Source organism: Lasioglossum baleicum, chromosome 14 (assembly GCF_051020765.1).
Source record: "Lasioglossum baleicum chromosome 14, iyLasBale1, whole genome shotgun sequence".
Taxonomy (NCBI): Eukaryota; Metazoa; Arthropoda; class Insecta; order Hymenoptera; family Halictidae; genus Lasioglossum; species Lasioglossum baleicum.
In genome coordinates, this window is record NC_134942.1 from 3258370 (window position 1) to 3278256 (window position 19887).

Consider the following 19887-nt stretch of genomic DNA (forward strand, 5'->3'; position numbering starts at 1 on the left):
TTTCCCCTACCGGGAACAGCGTTCTCTCTTTCTTTCTCTTTCTCCCTTACACGTCGACTTTTCTTTGATTACGAATCTCACCAACGATCGACAACACCCGGAGTACAATAACGAAAACAAATTACGACGCAGTGAACGCGACCGCGATGCGGCCGACGATGTTCAATTAATCGACTGACGTTTTTAATCACAATTAAATACGATTGCGCTCGAACGAGACGCGAATTCGAAAGGGGAAAATCGAAGAACTTATCCTCAGTTCACATATTCAACGAATTAGGCCATTTTAATAAAATATCAATTTGTTAAATACCATTTCTTAGTATTATTTCTTCGGATTTAAAGTCTGTTCTGAAAATTACATTTTTAAACAGTGAAATATTCCTCATTAGATTTAATGATTATATAAATTAATTATATTTTATCAGAATATTGTATTTTTCCTATTAAAATTGATTGACAATTTAAAAAATTGATCACTCCTAAAACAAATTCATTATTAATATAAAATTTAACTATATACAATATTTACCTCTATTAAAATCAATTAGGAATTGTTGCTATTGAAGGCTCCATTAAAAAGTAAGTCTTCAACCACGACTCATAGACTTTTAAAAATTATGAAACAATGTTTTCAAATTCTTCTAATGCTTTCACTGTTTTAGAAATTACAACTGCTCATGAAATCTGCTGTCTATAGATGTAAATCGAGTTGCTTTAAAATAGTTACGAAGTATATTCTAAAATGGTTGGAAAATTAACGAAAGGCGTCCAATGAAAATTAGACGTAATGGAAGAAAATAATGCATAGACGTAATGATCAGTATCGCTTCCAGCGCAATGATTTGCGGGAACAGCAGGCCGAGGAGGAAAGATGGAAAGTTCGCCTCCCGACAGATGCAGGCTCCTTTCGCGGTTTAATCCACGGGACGCTGCAACTTGCCGCGAAACTGCTTGCAACTTTTGTCGAAGTTCTCTACTCCTGTTGCGGCGCAGCCTCGAATTAAGGGCGTAGACGAGGAGGACGTTCACAACTTTCACCGGCCACGTGACCGGGAGCCGACGACGACAACGGCGACGTTCCATTTTCGATATCTCCTGCGAGCGTAGTCGGAAAAAGTGCAACAGGTCGCGAGAGCTCACCAGCGGGATTCTCTCCCGGGCTCGAACCCTTTCAGACGAACGAGGACTTCTGTTCTTTTTTTATTTCGACGACGACGACGATGAAGACGCGTTCCTACGGGCCGATGGCTCGCGAAACCCGCGGCCTCCTCCACCGAGGAAAGTATCTCCGGCGTTCCAAGTATTATCTTGACTTTCGATCCGCGGCCGCGGCTAACTTTCCAGCGAAACTCTCGCTGAAAAATTCTTTCGACGATTCCGGCGATTTTGCGAAGTTCGGATCGCCGCGGCTGGTCGCGCGAATTTTCTGCGAGAGTGAACGGGAAATTCTTGGAGAAAGATGCAGCAGGATGAGATAGAAAAGTTTCGCTCCCAGATTTTTGGCGGCTCGTTTGATGACAAGCTTAGAGGTGCAGTTAGAGATCCTCTTTCCAATCCTTTTCAAATTGGAGCATTTAATTTATTGTCACGGAGTCTCGGATTTGCTCTCGGATTTTTGGTGATTGATAACGTCACGCGTTTAGTATCAATCGTTTGATAATAAACTTGTAGCCTTTACGATTTTGCTAACTGTATAGTTGTTTTGAAATTGTGCTATTTAATTGAGTTGTTAGATTTCGTCCAACTGCAGATTCCCGCAAGGATCATTTTGCTGCGCAAATCCAAATGCAAAGTATTTGTTCAATATTTATGCAAACCGGCGGAGGAGGAGCGAGGATTACAAGGAAAAAACTGCATTAATTCGGGTACTATAATTACCACGTTTATCAGAGCCCCTGCGCACAAGTCGCGTCATCGAGCTTCCGGTTGACTCGGCGATACGAGTTATGCGAAAGAGCGATTAACAATGACGATGTTTAGGTTTTTCCTCACGGGGTAACCCTTCCTTTTATCCTATAGAACAATGTATAAAATCTCCTGCTAACCGAAAAACAAGATAATAATAAAAATCAAGCCGAGCTAGTGTTTTTCCTTTCGTGACGCTTCTACCTGAGTGTCTAGAAGACGTTTAACAAATTTATTACACTTTGTTACTCGGTAGAATTTGTTATTTTTCTAACGAAACTAATATTGTTGCTGAAGAACTTCCCAGGAAGCCTACAGTTTTCTCAATCTTTACTTGAGCCATCGATGGTGGGATATAAAAATCAATAAAATTAATAAAGTATCAAACTGTACTAAAAATTTAATTATCGAATAAGCATCTGTATTGCATATTGAAGCGATTCAAATTGAGTTCGCACCTGTCGGGTCCGACATTTGAGGGTACGGTTTTTCGCTACCTCGCCAATATTTCTGAGCGTTGCTGGGTGACAAAAAATGCTGAAGACTCAATCACGTCGAGAGGCTTGCGACCGGTTGTTTTGTCGCTGGAAAACGCGCAGAAAAATCACGTGGCCTGCTCGCGAAACCAAATACGGAACTGGGTTAGCGGAGAGCGTGCCTCTCGCCATATTCTCGGTTCCCGAGTTCTCCCGAAGATTCCAGCCCCGTTCCTTCTCCGCGACGATTATTCCGGTTACCTGTTCCGCAAGCTGCGGGACAGGGGGGACGACAACAACGAAGACGAAATCGGAGCGGACCGTGGGCGTCGATAGCGCGAGAGGCGCGGCGATCCGCTCCACTTTTCCGTGCGAGAGAAGAGAACCATCCTCGCGGATGGCCGCGATACCAGGTGAAATCGTTGTCGCAGCGAGACAAGCACGAGAAACACACCGCCTTTTCACATCAGGAGCCGTTTCTGCGCAGCGGTGAATCTAGGCTTCGCGGTTTCTACCCCGGAAATCTGTTATGGCTTGCTTGGCGGATGATGGAAGCAATAAAGATGCTATATAAGATCTTGGGGACTAGTGTTAAAATTTTTAAGGTGCTAATTCATTTGCTTAGTGCACATTCTGCAGGAAAAGTTGCGTTGAAAAATTGTAGATTATAAAAGAAAGCAAAATTGTTCCAATGTTATTCCAAAAAGTCTAGTATCCAATTTTGAAGGAGCTAATTAATTTGCTTACTGCACAGTCTGCAGGAAAAGTTGCGTTGAAAAATTGTGAACTATAAAGGAAGCAAAAGTGAAGGTGCTAATCAATTTGCTTAGTGCACATTCTGCAGGAAAAGTTGCGTTGAAAGTGTAAACTATAAAAGGAAGCAAAATTGCTCCAATGTTATTCCAAAAGAAGATCCAGTATCAATTTGTGAAGATGCTAATTAATTTGCGTAGTGCACATTCTGCAGGAAAAGTTGCGTTGAAAAATTGTGAACTATAAAGGAAGCAAAAGTGAAGGTGCTAATCAATTTGCTTAGTGCACATTCTGCAGGAAAAGTTGCGTTGAAAGTGTAAACTATAAAAGGAAGCAAAATTGCTCCAATGTTATTCCAAAAGAAGATCCAGTATCAATTTGTGAAGATGCTAATTAATTTGCGTAGTGCACATTCTGCAGGAAAAGTTGCGTTGAAAAATTGTAAAACTATAAAAGCAAGCAAAATTGTTCCAATACTATTCCAAAAAAGATTCAGTATCAAATTGTGAAGGAGCTAATTAATTTTCTTAGTACGCATTCTGCAGTAAAAGTTATAAAGAAAGAAAAATTGTTCCAATACCATTCCAACAAAAATTCAGTATTAAATTTTGAAGGTGCTAATTAATTTGCTTAGTGCACATTCTACAGTAAAACTTGCGTTCAAAACTTGTAGACTATAAAAGCAAGCAAAATTGTTCCATGTTATTCCAACAAAAATCCAGTATCAAATTGTGAACATGCTAATTAATTTTCGTAGTGCACATTCTGCAGTAAAAGTTGCGATGAAAAATTCTAAAGGAAGTTGTACTCGATTGGAATACCGTGCAAATCGATGCAGAACATTTTGCATAAAGATTCGCAGTGAATAAGAATATCTGAAGGGTCGCTTCGAACCTCGATGGATCGACGTCAGCGGCGACAAGGATCTATCGCGACGCTGATGAAGGAGTACGTGATCCATCGATGAAATTCAAAGTCCGTGGCTCGAGAAGCATCCTAGCACGAGCCAGCGTTCATTCTCCTTCACGAAGGAGCGGCGTAAAAACGCGGCCTTGCCCGGCACGCGGTACATGCGAACTCGCCCATCCGAGTGCCGGCTGATTCATTCCAAGGCGTTAGAACAGCTTGGACGAGACGAACATCGCAGAGGAACAGAGAGGAAGAGAGAAAAGAGACAGAGGAAGGACAGAGAAAAAACGCAAGCTAGAGAAGAACAAAGCGCGAAACATAGTTTCAGAAATTGAATTGAAATTTTGGGGATCTTCGTTCATAAACAGGAGAAATACGACCTCGAAGGCTAGCAACGATTGTCGTCCTAGTGGCTGTAGAAGCTGCGGAAGGGAAAAGAATGAGCTAACACATTCTGGAAGAGAATGTTGAAATTGCAGAAAGATGTGTCTACAAAAGTCTATCAAAGAAGCCAGGATCTATCAATGAATGAAATTTGATGAATGAAAGTCCATCCACTTCAAGGACTGGAAAGAAGTCGAAGAGTAGAGGCGTGGAAAAGTGCAGCAAGCTGGGAAAAGAACGTGAGCAGCGAAAATCGCACTGCAAGTCCCTGGAAACAGGGACCGGAAGTAGATCGAAGAGGATAGAGTAGTTCTCTGTTAGACTCGTGTAAATCTAGGTGGAGAAATGGAGTGTCCCGCGTGGGTTCCAAGGGAACAGTGTTTCTGCGAGGCAGCAGGAAGACGCGTTCCTGCTATTGCTACCGCGGCAGGACGACGAACTCGTTCGCACCGGCGCGCGGCGCGGCGTCGTCCTTCGTCGACGAGCCGCGACTGCGCCGTTATAACTGCGGCTTGCGGTCGGAAACACGTGGGAACCTGTGGGAGAGAAGCCTCTTCCCTCCGTGTGCTGGCCTAAGAGTGGCCTCGACTGTGTGAGACCGCGTGTATGTGCTCGGGTCTCTCGAGTTTTCCCGGAAAAATGGCCCCTTTCAATGGCCCCGTGCGAAAACCCGACGGAGCTCCAACAATCCCTGTCGATGCTCGTCTCGGAGCAAACTTGTTCCATGATCGGGCCTGTGAGAGCCGGTTCATATCGTTAACATTTTCACCCCGTGGTTTCGGATTTGTGCGGTGATTGTGCCGATCAGAGCCACTTTAGTTTTAAACGGCACACCTTATGTTTTGAAGGATTTGTTTATCGAGTGAGCTGAGTAGAGCCATTTTGGTTCTGAATTGCACCCCCCATGTTTTTTAAAGAATTCGTTCACTATTGTGCAGATTAGAGCCATTTTCTACTTAAAATTGTTCGCCCTATGTTTTCAGAATTTCTTCATTGATTGAGCTGATTAGAGCCATTTTGGTCCTAAATTGCACCGCCTATGTTTTGAGGATTTCACTGATTGTACTGATCAGAGCCAGTTTGGTGCTCGTTTAATAATGCTGATGATCATAGCCATCTTATTGTCAGCATTCTCGGATTGCTTCGGGATGGATTTTGTAAACGTTCCAGGAAGATTGGCGGACCTGAATGGACGGAGAATGTTTTGGGGCGACTTAGAGCCATCGCTAGTTGTAGCCAGCCGTGAGATGACGTTGTGTGCGCAACGTCCCGTGGGAATCCATACCCGGCCACACTAAGTGCGACACACAAAGGCGATCCTCCCGCCTGCTTTGGGGCTGCCCTACGAATCCCTTCCGTGTTTTTCCACCCCAGACCAGCCTGTTCCTGATTCTACTAGGAATCGGAGAAATCCCGGCCCGTTAGTCGACATATGGCGTCCACGGGAACGTTGCGCGACTCGGGGTGGTGCTGGACCTCTCCCCGTTTCGAATGGCTAGCTAAGGAGAGGGCGGACTCTTTGAAGTCTTCACAGAAAAATGGCCACCGCCTAGCTATACGATTCTGGAGCTAGATTATCAAGAAGAAATGAATGATTTCGGTGAGGAAAGGTCGCGGATATCAACAAACGAATGACCAGTGAGGAAGGGCACCAGGTCGCCAGACGCTAATCGAGATCGATGAATCAAGCTGGGATAATCCTCCGGAGGCTTTCGTTCGGCCTCATCGTCACGGCTAAAAAATCATCGTGGAATCAAGACATGGAGATCCCTTCGGCTGTTCCGCCGTGACCTCGAGCGCGTTAGCAGGATTAGTCCCCCGGTAGGTGATCGCAGCGAGAGACGCAATCGGAGCCCTGAGGCCTCTGGGCCCGCGTGGACCACTCGAAACTGGTTCCTAAAATGGTCCAGGAGCGTTCCACGCGTGCGCGCGCGAGAGAGAGAGAGACCGTACAGTCCGAGACAAAACGTCTCGCGGAAGCTGGGGCCACACCACGTGACTACGGTAGCGTGTCCGCGTTGCTCGTGATCATTCCGCGGATAAAAGGGGGCCGAATAAATCCGGATTAAGCCGCGAACGACGTGCCCTTGCTTACGAGGGTTCCGGGGTCTTTTGGAGGCACGTGGAACCACGTAACCGAGTTATTCCGCCCTTTCACGGGACACTGTGGATCCAGATTTTGAACATGAGCACGTTTTTTATTTTGTGAACTCTGCGGAACCCTGTTTGTTGATCTTGGCACCCCTGATACGGGACATTATCGTAAGTGGAGCGAGACTTTTCGGCTTCTACAGGACTCCTCGGTTAAATGTACAGCGGGAAAGATCTGATACATTCTCGTGACCTGGAGATCCTCATCTCCTTTCTTTGTATTGCTTGTATTCATCCTCGGTTCTTGTTTATTGAGCTAAGGGAAGTGAATTGTAGGAGACAAGTGGGGATAACTATAGCCTGACGACCGACACAGGTAGTGAAGAATCTGCGGAGGGCAACTTCAACTCTGTCGAACTCTGTCGAACTCTGTCGAGGTGTACCGTGATTCTCCGCGATCATTTCCGAAGAGAAGGATTGAATTTTGTCGAGTGTGCCACGCTTATGCGAACCAGCCGCGAACAAATTCGTCCGTTTGTGCGAAAACATGGTTTAATTGCACATTTGGAGCTGTCCGACGCAATTTTCGCGTGATTCTGAGCGTGACCGATCGTTCGAGGCGGCAAATAAATTTTCCTTTAACCGTGCGCCACCTCTCAAATCAGCTACAAAGGTCTATATTTGTGCGGACGGCTTTTATTTACGCTCGGCGTATGCAAATGCGAACGAAATCGAAACTCCGGTCAACGGGGAACCGGATTTTCACTTTACTCTTTCAGCTGGATAGATCCTCGGCTTCGATTCCGGTTCCTCCGAGGTAGTCTAGAAGACTGTGAATTTACGGACGCGTCGCGTCCCCTCGGCCCAGCGAGAGTTGACCACGAGAAATCTGCCGAGAGAAGATCGTCGCGCGTTAATTCTGGACGAGGATCGACCATTACTCGTCGGTCTCGCGATTACATTAGCGAGAGATCGAACGTTCTCGACGCCGACCTTCCGGTGACGCAATCCTCGAGTGTCGAACTTCGACGAGGAAACGATCGAGACGGTTACCTGTTTCGGAAGATGTCGATCTTCGCGAAGAATCAAATTAAGAAACGATCGAACATTTTTATACAGTTTCGTTTCTTCCTTCTTTGCAATTTTCTTCTTTGAAAAAGTACGGACACAGACGATTTCGTTTGGTGGTTCAGTAGTTATTACTAGACTGCTGATTTCTATGCAAAATAAAAATTGTCTGCTCCATTTTCAAGAGACTGGAGCGAGATAGACATTTAATTCTTACTTTGATCATTTTAACAAGCTGAAAACATTAGATTGGCATTATTAGATCATTGCAACTTTTGCACTGTTTTAAATGGCACCTACTCTTTTTCCCCATAAATGCATAAAATCCGCAGTCTAGTTATTATGAACTGAAGCGAGCAAGATCTATAGTGCGCAGTAGATTGCCGGAAGGTTAACACGATTTGTTGTAAACAGAGTTGAAGAAAATTAGTCGCGGTAGAGGACAAAGGAGAGTGGCGGGGAAGAATTCAGAGAACGCAAGGACGACTTTTCGAAGTTTCCTACGGACCGAAGGGCTCATTCGAGAACTGCTTGACGACGAGCCACGCGACGTACCTTTCAAGGTGAGCGGGATTCGTCTTTCGAAAAAAAAAACCTCGAGGTATAAAGTGGAGGTGCTCTCCCTCCCCCGTGCCCTCTCCCACTCGTTCTCCTGCATATTCCGAGAGTAGTTGGCGTGCGCGTACGATCCTACGCGCGACGCGGGAAAATCCTGCTGCTATGGAAACCCCCTTTTTTCCCTGATTACGTTAAAGAATGACTAAATCGTTTCATATCCATAATCAATCGAATAGTGTACCAAAGAAACTCAGAACTGATTACTCATTTTCATACTAGCTCGAACAGCATTGTTTATTAAAATTACAGGATCAACAATTCTTAATTTAAGTATACTGCGTTTGATTCGATAATCTTTCGCCATATTTCGGAATGGGGAAAGACAATAAACGCGAAAAGCAGAAAGCAAAATAAAAATTGTTCTGGAGAATTGCAGTACACAAAATCGAAATAGTAATCGATGCCTGTTTCAAATCGCACCGAGCTATTTTTGTCGACTCGAAAACCTACAAGCAACCCCGAAAAACATCAGCTCGACAAAGCTCCCGAGAATCTGAAGAAAGACCGAACGTTTTCCGACCGTCTGCTGGTAGCCCGCTCGAAAGATCAAGAATCGAGGGACTACATCTTTCCCTCCAGATCCTCTTCGCCAGAAGCAGCAGCGAATTTCCGAAAAGAAGCCGGAAGAGCCAGGAGGAGGGAGTTCGACCATAACCTTCCTCATGGTGTAGTCCGGATAAGTTGTTGGCGAGAGTGGTCGCGCCGTCGGTGGACGCGCAGTCTGAATCCGGCTGGCAAAAACGCCGATGGCGGGTCTCTGGGCCCTTTGCCGAGGAGAGGGGGTCCGACGAAACACCATGAGAAGAGGGGGCTAGGCTGTGGGGTCCGGTGGGGCCCGGGGGAACTGGTCGGACGACATTTCCCGCGTCTCGCGAGGTGCCGCGAGCCCGGCCGGAACGGTTTGGGCCCGAGCTGTCGAAATTGTGGGCCAGACTGGGTCCCCGATCTTCGTGTAATCAGTCTATCGAACCGGTGCGGCTTAGATTTAGTGTGGAACAGTGAAGCAGCTCTCTCTTATCTGCTAGATGAGTTTAAGGGGCCCGAAGTTCCAAGTGGAAGCGCGTGGACTTGAATTAATGGGGACCAATCGACTAGGATCGAAGAGAAGCGACGGGGAAGAATAGATTCGGGAAGACTCGCGAGTTTAGAGAATCCTCGGGCCCCGTTTGGGCCTGAAGCGGCCGGTGATTCGATCGACTTCCACGCTCGAAAGTTCGACGCGTCGTGGCCTGGCGCGCTAAGATTCCCTCGCGCGGCGGCTGGGGGCGAGGTGGCGGGCTAGGAGCACGTCGAACACAGGCGGGAAGCGGGGGTAGTAGAGGGGGCCGAGGGGGTGAGGAGTCGGAGAGATATCCAAGAGGAAGGAGCCAGCTAGAGGTAAGACTCTCGAGCGGCTAGAGGTTGTGTCGGCGGGGGAGGGGAGACGGCCGAGTTGGAGGCGGCGGAGGAGAGATGTAGAGGGGGAGAACGCGGCGGGAGGGGGAAGAGAGGAGGAGGAGGAGGATTCGAGGAGGCGGCCTTGAGAACGCGGAGAGAGCAGAGCGCGAGGCAAAGAAGAAGAGTACGCCGACGACGACGGCGACGACGACGACGACGACGAAGAGGATGAAGCCGAGCAGAAGCGAAGGAGAGGAGAGAGGAGAGAGGAGAGACCAGCCTGAGCCAACTCCAACGCCAACGAACTGCTTCACTGACAAATCACTCGCGGTTCTCATCCCCGGCTTCGATTCTTTATCCGTGAATTAATGAACCGAGGACACGTAGGAGCGCCGGCTCGACGGAGGCGCGGCTTTCTACGCGAGCGCCGGCGTTCTACCAGCCGGTAGATTGATAGAGAGAGAGAGAGAGTGGCCTGCCTTGTACACCGGCGAGAGGATCCACGGAGGATCCAAAAATCCCACGGCGCGGTGACTACTATAACCACAGACCGCTGCGAGACCGCTGCTGCTTCCGACCAGCGGATTTCACGCGCGTACTCTGCACGCGACGCAACTAGCCGCATTATGCAACCCGGATGATGTAAGAATCGCGACGCGAACCTGCTGGCGACGCGGCGCAACGACAGCGAGTCCTTTCGGACTCGGAAACTACCGTTCGGCTCGCGACCAAGTTCCGCGTGGATCTTCGACGATGAATAGAAGCTGGAGAACATAGCCGACCGCCTCCAGCTGCTATTTCCAGGTTCAGAAGGTTCCAGCCGAAACAATCCAGCGCAGGCTAGATTTAGAGCAATCGTATTTGGAGCACGGCCTTGTTACGCCGATCAGACTGAAACGAAACTGCCAGATTTTTCCGGAACCAGATCCAGCAACCCGCGAGACACAAAGCGAACTCGGATTCCGTAGACGCGCTAGTTAGAAGCCAGTCTGAAGGATCCTACGGTGAAGTCTGAGAATCGGTACGCGACGTTGTTAACCGATTTTTATAAGCGCAAAGGGATCGCGAAACGCGCGCCTCCCGTCGCACAATTGCGGAACACCGTTTTATGTAACAAAGAGGAAATATTTCAAAGAATATATTTCCTCCGATTACCCGTCTCTTAATGAACCGCTATTTGCCTGGAGCGACTACGTAACTTGTAATTGGTTACTGGATCCAATGCCAGGGTTTCAAGCAGCTTCGCGAACTTCATTTTTATAATTCGCGGATACGTAAGTTTGTTGTGTTGTTGTTGCTCCGTGGAAATTTCGAAAGATCCGAGATTCCCGAAGGTTTCGGGATCGGTCGAGCAGCGATCCAACGGCCGCGACACTCCCGAGGCCCGCGAAGGATCCAAGGCTGCCAATCCGAACAAAGAATGACACACTTTCAGGATTCCCCGGCGAAAAAGACGACTCGCCGCCGGAATGAGAACCGCTGACCCGTGAGAGAGTGTGCGCGACGCAGGTAGGTCGGTTGAACCCACGGCTCTCTACGGAATATACAGACACTTGGCGAGATTCGCGAGGTCACGTGCTGCATTTGGACAGGCAGCGCTAATTTCATTATTTATAGCCGCAAGCTTCGCGATTCGACGATCGGCCATTATTCCCGCTCGTCCAACGACACCGGCAGCAAATTCTGTCTCTACCCATCCTCCGAAAAATCAGCACCGAACTCTGAGTTCTGCCAACCCTGTGTCACCCTCCATCTCTTCCTATTCATCGTTTAGCTTTAGATATTGTTCAAACCTGCTGCGACCAACTGAAGGTTCAACAACATCATTTTTCTACTGAATTACTTTTTTAACCCCTCGGACGACGAACCCTTTTCGCACTTTTACGATTGAGATTCTTAAAACCATTCTCACAGCTTTATTATCGAATTTTTTAAAACATATTTTTAAGGTAATTCTTGTAGATACGTCAGTCTTCCCATCGTTCTTAATGTGGCAGCTATTTAATTAATTAAATTACGATTTTAATACTCTGGGTCAGAACAGACTCGTACACCAATTTGAAAACCGAGCACAAGCATTTTAATTAACAGGTGCCCATTTATAAGGCTATGTGTTTAACCCCTTGCATTTCAATTTATTTCATGGTCACAGTCACTAGGATTTCTTTGTCATCAATTATTTTCTAGAAGAAGGAAGTTCATGTTTATTATATGCCTACGTATTCTTCGATCGACATATATCGACAACAAAATATAAAATTTGATCTCGGAAATTACTATCAAATACAGGGTGTCCCAAAATTCCCGAACATCCCGGAAATGGGAGGTTCCTGAGACCATTTGAAGCGACATTTTCCTTTGCAAAAATGTTGTCCGCGGCTTTGTTTAGGAGTTATTAACGAAAAACCACGGACCTGTATATTTAGTAGTGGCTGTTCGAAGTCCTCGCCACGAGTCTAACGCAAAGGTGCAATAAAAATTACACACATGTATTTTCACTGAAGCTTTCGGAGAACTCTGTCGTACAAGACTGGTCGAGTCACTTTGTAAACAAATAGAGATAAGTTGGAAGATCGCAGATAGTCACATCTGCTTTCGATTGTGTAATGCACCTCATACGATGCTGGATTGTAACCTACAATACTATCTTTAATAAACAAAGTTGATATAATTCGTACATATATTCCAGAGTGGCTTCGAACAGGAATACGATCGAAACAGTTGTCGCGAGAAGATCTAAACTAACAATAAACGGTATTTCTCAAGGACACTAATTAAATTTTATGTCTTCAGGCTTTCTTTGACGAACTTTGCCCATATTTTCAGACAAATTGCCTACGGTGGCGGCCTAGAACAGCGGAGATCGTCTTCGAACTACGCTGGGATTCGATGAGCGGCATCGGCTGAAATAGACCGGACCGCGGTCAAAAATAAAATCCGCTCGAATCCACGAGGAAGCAACAGCTAGGCGTTCGAGATCATCCTGAACGTTCGATAGCGAGCCTTCGATTTCGATAGTCTCGACGATCTATCTCACATGGTCAATATCTTCAACACAGCTAGTGTACAAAATCTTTAGAGTCCCTTGATCGTCGGATCTCTTGCCCTTGATCTACAAGAATATCTTTGTCACGTATAAATGGACTGCGAATCTCTGTGCAAAATAGATTTTTTTAAGTCAATTAAGAAATAAATGTTCGTCGAGTGTTCTAATGTCTTCGCAGCTTCCTGTTTCAGCCATTCATTCGGACCATTTGTCCGAGTAAATCATATTTACTCGCACCGTACTTGAATTTTTACCAATTTATTATAGCCAATGTATACAAATATATTTTTCTGACGAAGCCATAATCAATATGCACTTCATGGCAGTGTCATAATTTAGCAGACGCCTACCAGACCGAAACTGTACGATCTGAAATGAAATTTCGCGCGTTTAGGTGGTCGATCATTCTCGCAGTGGTTCCTTCAGTCTTTTCCAATTACTTTCGAAGCCAGCTTGGCCCTGCAGATAAACCTAATCCCAGGCCAGGTATACTTATCGAACGGGCCCGTGAAGAGGGACGGGGGTAGACGACAAGGCGACAATACGAGGGCCTGAGTCAGGGTTCGAATGCAGGTGTTCGGCTAGACAGGTGCAATTTGGCGAGCCCGTTCGGCTAGTCTAGTCCCTGATCCTCTAATTTAGCCAAACGATGTTCGCGAGAAACGTGCTCTCGGTCGAGGCTAGAATCGATTATCGAGGAGATAACAATTTCATAGGCCGATAAACCACGCTAACTCACTGTCTCCGCGAAAACCGGCACGGATCCGCGGATAATTGGCCCGATTCTCTACGTTCTTCACGAGTAGAGAGCCGCGCGATCCTAATTGAAAGCGGATTCCCCTGTCGCGCCGCTCGAAAACCTGCAGACACCGCGGCGTGTCCGACGTGTTAACAACTGGTTCCGACGATAAGAATCTACGCCGGCACGATAAACCGGCCGTCTGATAGCTCGGAGGATCGAACACCCTGCTGAAACGGCGAACGCTGATTCCACGGGATCGATCATGCACCCGGGAAGCTCGGTTTCTGGCGACCCTGGCCCTAGAGCGGTCGAAACACTCGCGTCAATCAGAACAGAAGGAAGTAGGAGGCTTGAAGTAACCAGAATAATAAATATTATCTTTCCAGTTTTGATTTCTTTAATTACTTTGCTGGGGCTGGTAATTTGGCAGTGAACTTGTTAATAACTGCATAAAATAGTGATCACGATTGCGTCAGGAGAAAAGCGAGCGTTAAAAGCAGCGGTCTATCGCTGTCTTGGTCAATAGAATAAATTTTCGGAGAGCAGTCTCGAGGATCTATACGTAGTCGATCGCAATCTCGTTCCACTGAAGAGATCCTCAGACGATCGAGGGATAGGGGCTCGATCCTGGATCCGCGGGCAGCGTCGCGGTTAGGTAAATCGGTGGATGACGAGGGGGAAACATTGTGGAAAGAGGAAAGGCTCGTTTCGTCGGTGCGGAGCGGTGCGGAGCGGAATGGAAGCGGAGAGGCACGCGAGGAGGAGATACCGGGCCGGAGAGCGCATAAAGCCGTGTGCAGGCAGCGTATCATGCCGTATCGCTGGTCGGTTCCAGTTTCACGTGAAACTGTTCAAGCAGCCGGGCAGGTTCAAGGCGAGCCTGAAAACTGGAATGCACGTGCGTGCACACGGAACAACACCCTAGCAGCCAGTGAATCTTGCCGCCGCATCTTGATGAAGTGGAATTAGATAGTCGTGCCTCTTTAGATACACTATTCGCGCTATCCGCTATTTAGACTGTAAACATTAGTGCCGTCTGATAAGTCTTACCACGAGCCATCCCACTCAAGACCGATCTCATTAATCAAACATCCTTTATTAGCCTCAATTTTTCAGGAACGAAACACTCGTCGCGTACCTTGCAATTGCATTCGGTTGATCTTTCATTTTAGAATTGATTCATTCGTCGGGGCGCGATTCCTTCGCAGGAATTAGGGGTGAGTCTCGCAGAGGGCAGTCCGAATTATTTTATGCGCATACGATGTAAGCGGAATTATTAAATTTCCAATCTTTTCACAGAAATTAGGAGTGAAAGTGCACTCCGAATTATTTTATGCACATACGATGTAAACAGAATTATTAAATTTCCAATTCTTTCACAGAAATTAGGAGTGAAAATGCACTCCGAATTATTTTATGCACATACGACGTAAACGGAATGATTAAATTTCCAATTTTTTCGTAGAAATTAGGAGTGAAAGTGCACTCCGAATTATTTTAAACGCGTACAATATAAGTAGAATTGTTAATTTCCAATTTTTTTCACAGTAATTAGAGGTGAGAGTATAACAGGGGCAATTTGAATTATTTTGGGCACATACGACATAAATAAAATTGTTAAATTACCGATTTTGTTACAGGAATTAGAGGTGAGAGTCTGAAGAGGCAATCTGAATTATTTTATGCAGATACAATATAAACTGAATTGTGAAATTGACGATTTTTTTCAAAGAAATTAGGGGTGAGAGTGCAGTCCGAATTATTTTAAACGCGTACAGTATAAGCAGAATTGTTATTTTCATTTTTTTCACAATAATTAGGGGTGAGAGTATAATAAGGGCAATTTGAATTATTTTAGGGACATACAAATTTTGTTACAGGAATCAGGGGTGCGAGTCTGAAGAGGCAATCTGAATTATTTTACGCAGATATAAAATAAACTGAATTGTGAAATTGACGATTTTTTTCAAAGAAATTAGGGGTGAGAGTATAGCAGGGGGTAATCCGAATTATTTTACATTTCCCATTTTTTTTTTTTGTGAGAGTCAGCCAGGGGGTGATTGTGAGTGATCGTATGTACATACGATATAAGCAGAATTGTTAAACCGCCGATTTTTATGCATTCGCAGGACACAAAAATTTGGGGAGGCTTGTAAATTACGAAGTTTCATGAATTTTCATGTCGGTTTTATTTTACTGGACGGCCAGGAAAATCAAATTTTACTCGATCCTGGTGATTTGAAATTCTTCGATAAAAAAAACGGGAAATTCGCGCTTTTCACGCAAATGTATCTATTTGAGCATATTCCGAAAATACAAGAAGAGTGAATGATGATAAGGCCCGCTATTTTTTAATCAGTCGTCCTTATTTACTTTGTAGTTGAACGTGACTTGTTGAACGTATCGGCCTATAGTGGAAGAGGAACATGTTGAAATGATGTAACTTCTGGGATGACTCAATATTATATATGTATAGGGATCATTGTAGGCTCCGGACATCTCGATGCTCTTATTGCGTGCGAAGTAAACAGCTGGCCAATTGAATTTACGCGGACGATTAACACTTTACCCACTGGAAGCTTATTAATAGGATTTTCAATAATTGTGCTGTACCAAAAGAAAGCATAGAAACTTTCTTTTACACTGCAATCTTAAATGAAACTATTAGATGACGTTGAGGGTGACTTATTAACTCACAATGAAAATTACTGTTGCTATTGAAGGTTCCATTAAAAAGTTTTAGCCATAGATTTCTCAAAATTATGCAATAATCACCGGTCGGTAATGTGTTAATATCGAGAAACCTAGGTGCCAGAAGGTTCTCGAGGTGATAAATTTTGGAAATGTTGATGTTCGGTCATTTAATTAATAACCAGAGAAAAAATAATTTCTTGATATTAAATATTGAAGACCTCGGAGGAACCAGACCGAATTTTCCTATCCCTCTTGAACCGCGTACATTAGAAAGGGTGTACCATGATCGGTTATTTCGATACACTAACGATCGCCACCCTGACGGTTATAATCACGAAGAGGTGTACTCGAAGCGAGAAATTCCCGTCTGACCTTTCGCCAGGTAACGTTACCGGCGTAGGATGTTGAAAAGTTATTATGAATATTAATGGGACGGTATTGAGCGTTCATTTCCATAGACATGAATACCGATTCCCTCGGAAACTGTACTCGATGTTCGCGATATTTTCTCCGAGCCTGCCTCGAAGGAGAGAAAAAGTTCGCGCACGCCGCGAAGCCAAGGTGGCGATTCAGTTTGTCGCGGAGACCGATCAAGGTCCTTCTTATTCTGCCGAGAGGCCGCGATAAGATAAGCCCAACGACGACGTTCGACTTCCGATCGTGTTTCGAACTCGCCTCCCTCTTCCTCGCGACTAGCTCGAACATTTGATCGTTCCTTTCGAACAAACAGCCTCAAAAATATTCCCCGAGACCCTCCGGACACGAACTTTTTTTCGCTGCGCGAACCACTCGTCGACGGCTAACCCTCAGGAATTCCCTGATAATTTCAAGTGTCCTAAAAATAGCGACTCGGCCATTATCTCTGCCAATAAAAACCCGCGCCCGCTTATTTCCTCGTATCTCGCGCGCGGAAGACTCGAGCCGACAATGCGGAGATAGAGGATATCTTTTTGCCAATAATTTTGTCGTTAACCGACATATAACATGGCCCATTAGCTTCGTGAAAAATATCGTGCTAATTTGTTACCGTTCGCGGGCGGAAAGGGAAGATTGCTGTTCGAAATTTTCAGTGCGTTTACATTAAACCAATTGCGTTACCATAAATTCTCACCACCGCGCTGCGGTCGGTCGGAAACTACGAATACAGAAGAACTAGCGTGAATAAAACTTAGTGCCGTCTAATTGGCTGCCGTTTCGTGTCCGAAAAGTCCGAAGGGGATTGTCCGAGGTCTAAATCAGCGCGAGGAGACACGTATCAGCACGGGTCCCCTATTTTTAGGCTAATGCCCGGCGTTATCGGTGGCCGATGGGTCCAGTTTCGTCGAATCCATCGAAGAACCGCGGCTCGAGGGGCCCGAAATGGTCACGACACGGTGGCAGAGGTGGCTCGAGTCGGATGTAGCAGCGTGGAACGCTTATGTTAATGAGCCTTCGCGATTACCAGACGGGCCAGCGAGCAGGGAGAGATGATGTCGAGCCGATAGAGACGTCCAGACCGGATACGAGGAAGGTCGAAGGAGAAGAACCGGATAATCGTCACCGGGTTCGCCTATCGGGCCCTCTCTCGGGCCGGACGGCCCGGCCCGACTTCGGCCCGTTCTCCAGACGAGGAAGGAAGTTCGCGTTCTGCTTGTACACCTGCGCAACGGCCGCCTCCCACCTGCGGGCCACCTGAACGAACGACGGAACCGCGAGTCTCCGAGCATGATGGGCACCTGACTCGCGAACATGTTCACGATAATTGGCTGATAGCCATCGATACTGCCTGCGCTGTCGCGAATCCCTCTACAACGGCCCGAGGATCGCTCCGCAAACTTTGGGAACTCTCTGAAGAACCTTCGGGGCCTTTTTATCGTTGTCCTACAGCACTTGTTGTTGCCTAGACTCTAGGCCCTATAGCTACCGCGACTAAAAGCAACAGTCAGGAGGATTCTAAAGAATCTTCAGGATCTTTAAAGAGAAATCACAAAAGAAGACGAGCAACCAACGACGCCTGGGTGTCCTTCGCGATTACATTAGCTCGCGGCGCAGCGCAACGGTCACGATGAACATCCTAGCTATGATAACGGATTCTACGGGTATACTGTTACTATGCTACAAGAGAGTGGGCTAGAGACTGCCGAACGATTCGAATGGAACGAAGTGCCGGGCCGTAAAAGAATCGCCGGTGGCCGCCAACTATTCCAGACACTTCTGAAGTACACTCTATTCGGAGAAGACCTGAAGCACCTAGTAGCTACGCCACCGAAGCCTCCAGGCATTAGAATCGCGGTGACGGACAGTTCCTCTCGGAATAGTCGGTGACGTTCAAGCCACGAATACGCTAAGAACTTGTGACATTTTTTCCAATTCAGATATATGATGCAGCACCAAATTTTTATTTTTGAAGATTTGCTTTGGATAGTTGGTATATATATGCGCGAGACGATGTATGTCGATAGTTAAACTAAACTTCAAAAATTAAATATTGTTGTGATCAGACTGCGGATCTTACTGCAAAATAAATAAAAATGTTCTGCATTGATTGTGGGAAGCAGGAATAAAATGAAAACTGATTTCATCCGTTGACGACTTTCTTACACTAAAAACAACGCTACAATGTCCTTGAATTTATCTAATATATTATTGTTTTATATTTCGCCCAATCATTTTCTTCATAAATGCATAAAGATCCGCAGTCTAGTTATGATCAATTGAAAAAATATCCCTATTCGTGGAATATCCCATACGTGGATGATTCAATGCGTTAAGAAACATTATTGGAGACGCTTTATCTAAGAAGAGCAGTAATCTTCTAATCTCGAGTCTGTTGTTCCTATCAGTCGATTGTGGACACTTAAACCTGTCGACTGAAAGTTTAACGATATTTTCCGAAAGACGCAACAATTCCCTGGGAAACTTGAATCCTTGAAGCGCGGGAGAGGCTGCGATCAGCCCGGAATTTCCGGGAGCCACGCGATCCACCTTTTTCAGGAAGTTCGCGTGACCGTTCCCCGAAAGAAAGCGACGTAGGTCCGCGGAAACATGTTCGCCGGTGGCGCGAGTGCCGTTTCGCGTGACGAAAAATTGTTACGATCGCGGACAACGACAGATTATTTATTTATATCGCGCGGCGGGCCCTCTAATCGCGGCTGGATTGATGCTCTTCCGGCGCGGCTTAAACATCGCGGACCCGTAAGCGATGCAGTCCAGGTCAGGATCGACGCGAATTCATCATCCAGCCAGCGAGGTATTCTGTGGTTCTCGACGATCGACATTCTGCTCCGTGAAAAAAGCGGAGGAAAAAATGTGCAAGAGAGAGAGAGAGAGAGAGAGAGAGAGAGAGAGAGAGAGAGAGAGAGAGAGAGAGAGAGAGAGAGAGAGAGAGAGAGAGAGATCTGTCAAGGACGAGTCTAGCTACAACGCGAGACACACGGCAGAGGAGACGGAACTTTGCACGAACGGTAAAAATAAGAGAGTACGCGACGAGACGCTATGCTCGCGCGCGAGGAACTCTCCAGAGAGATTTGCATAAACAGGCAATCAAAGTTCAAATCTGCGCGCGGACGAAAGATAAGCCGATGCCGGACGGGAGATAGCGGTCTTTGTTCCGTGTGCGAACAAACATGCAAATTCCTTCGGCCTTTTACATCGCGCCGGACTCATTACCCCGGAATCATTCCCGCCCGATCGATGCGGGCCTAGCGCGATCAATCCTCTCGTAGGTATGGCAACCGGGCTGCATTCTTTGCTCCAGAAATTGCGGAAATCAATTCAATGACAATCGGCACAGATATCCTCCCAAAAAATACCTCAAGCCGTAGTGTGCGAGCCGCCTTTTT

The 19887-nt window shown here is 46.3% G+C and overlaps 1 protein-coding gene across 7 annotated transcripts in view; it reads right to left on the reverse strand.

The window, feature by feature from the left end:
- Chi (LIM domain-binding protein 2 Chi) overlaps positions 1-19887 on the reverse strand; it is a 198856-nt gene that overhangs the window by 97419 nt on the left and 81550 nt on the right. The gene's annotated exons all lie outside the window — the stretch shown is intronic.